Source organism: Myotis brandtii, unplaced genomic scaffold, assembly GCF_000412655.1.
Source record: "Myotis brandtii unplaced genomic scaffold, ASM41265v1 scaffold784, whole genome shotgun sequence".
NCBI lineage: Eukaryota > Metazoa > Chordata > Mammalia > Chiroptera > Vespertilionidae > Myotis > Myotis brandtii.
The window spans coordinates 221,413-223,427 of NW_005371147.1; the positions used below are offsets into that span (position 1 = coordinate 221,413).

Below are 2,015 nucleotides of genomic sequence, written 5' to 3' on the forward strand. Positions count from 1 at the left end.
CTAGTCCAAGACTTTCACATTTTAGTTGGGATCTCAGTCACTAGTCTATAAGCTCCATAAAGGAAGGGAGATATTATTGTATTCATAATGGTGTCTTCCCTCAGTAAGCCACCACCGAAACATTTTTTCAAAAGAATGAGCAACTGGGAGGGCTTTGCTTTTGTCCAGTAGAAAACTGTGCTAATGCTATATTATCTTAAGTTACATGTGGAATCCTGGCGTATGATCACATCAATATCAATTTGAGTTGTTGCTTCTTTTTCCCCCAATTTTATAGACGAAAAGTCCAAGGCTCAGAGAAGTTAAGTGACATGTCTAAGCTCCATGTGAGTTGTGATGTTTGTCTACTTTTTTTTCATTTTCCTTGGGAAAAAAAAATGTTTTCCACTCAATTTTTATTTTATTTTCCGAACAGTGTAACTTACTCCGGAAGGGCGGAGCCTACCCCCGAAGGGCCAAACCCAACCCAAACAGCGGAACTCAGTCCTGAAGGGCGGAATCTCAGAATCTCGCCCTAAAGAGCCCAGCCTAGCCTGGAAGAGCCCCGCCTAGCCCCTATGCAATCCCCATCCTCCCAGCAGGCCCAGGGAAGCCAGGCTCAGTGAGCCAGAGTGACTTCCACAGGCCCCTCCCCCTTGAGAGTCAGCAGCCCTTGCAACCTCTGGCTCCTAGGCCAAGTATGCGCACGAAGGGTCCTTTCCCATAAGGCAATCTTTCCACTCAATTTTTAAATTTAATGTCACAGCCTCTATATTTACATCTTTAATTTATGAGACCATGCTACTAGTTTTGGGTTAGTTTTGAACTAGAATCCATGGCTATTGAGGGCTTTTTACAATTATCACTCACGCCATACTTCTTTCCTCTCCCTAAGAGAGCCTTCCTGCAATCTTAAGCGCTGTAAGACAAGCATGTCAAACAACAAGTATTTTTTGCGGCCCAGCCAATATAATGGTATGTAAGAAATGTTTTAATAACTATTTCATAACTGAATTTTTACAATATCCTGTTATATATAATTATTAGTAACGAACTACAACGTTCGCTAATGACTGATTACTAGTAATCGTTTTGCATTCATTTCCCTTATATACCTTATGCGCAGGTGCACCATTTCTCTCCACTAATACTAGCAGTGAATATTTTAGCAGCCGATCGCCAGGTCATTAGTCTTGTACTGACTTGTTTGGTGTGCGCAACAGGAAATATTTCGCTTTCAGTGAACAAGAAAAATAGGTTTATTTGCATTATGCTTATTAATTTGTGCAGTTATTGGTCATCTCCTGTACACACCCCAACCAGTGCCAGGGATCCAGCAACTGAGGTATCTGCCCTTAAGCCGATTCGAACCCGGGACCTTCAGTAGATGGGCCCACGCTCTATCCACTGAGCCAAACTAGCCAGGGCCAATTTGTGCAGTTATTCAGTGTCTGGTAAGTTAATGTTCAAGAAAAAATATTAACTTTTATTAAAATGTTCTATTATTTTATGTTAACGATGACTCATTTAATTCAGCCCTTTGTATTCAGCATGTCTCTATCGAAATCAAGTGGTAGTAAAAATAAACGAAAAATTGCTGACGAACATCGAAATTTCCAAGAAAAGTGGGAATTGGAGTCTTTTTGCTGTGAAGTAAGAAATAAAATAATCTGCTTGATATGTAATGATGCTATTAGTGTACCAAAGTTATACATTGAAAATTGAAGCTTTTGTTATTTTGCGGCCCACATAAACTTAAACCTTGTTTATTTGGCCAGTGTTAGCCTTTGAGTTTGACATGCTTGCTGTAAGAGAAAGAGAACCTCATAAACTTTTCCTTGGAAACAAGGCTCCAGCCACACATTCTGCCCTGTGGCCACCTCCCCTTATTACTTTGGGCTAAAATAAGGTCCCTCCCCTCCCTGTGAAAAGGGAAAAAAAACACAAAAAACCTGAATAATTTTTCTGGAGAAATAAATGCAAATGTTTTTCCTGAATGGCGTTTCTATTGTCTGCGACTTAATGTGGCTTTAATG

The 2,015-nt window shown here is 40.3% G+C and overlaps 1 long non-coding RNA gene across 1 annotated transcript; it reads left to right on the plus strand.

Annotated features, from left to right (window-relative positions):
* Nucleotides 1-917: 917 nt before the first annotated feature.
* Nucleotides 918-1,664, plus strand: LOC106724277. Its single transcript, XR_001360029.1, has 2 exons — nt 918-954; nt 1,516-1,664. It is a non-coding gene; the product is annotated as an uncharacterized LOC106724277 (long non-coding RNA).
* The last annotated feature ends 351 nt before the right edge of the window (nt 1,665-2,015 follow it).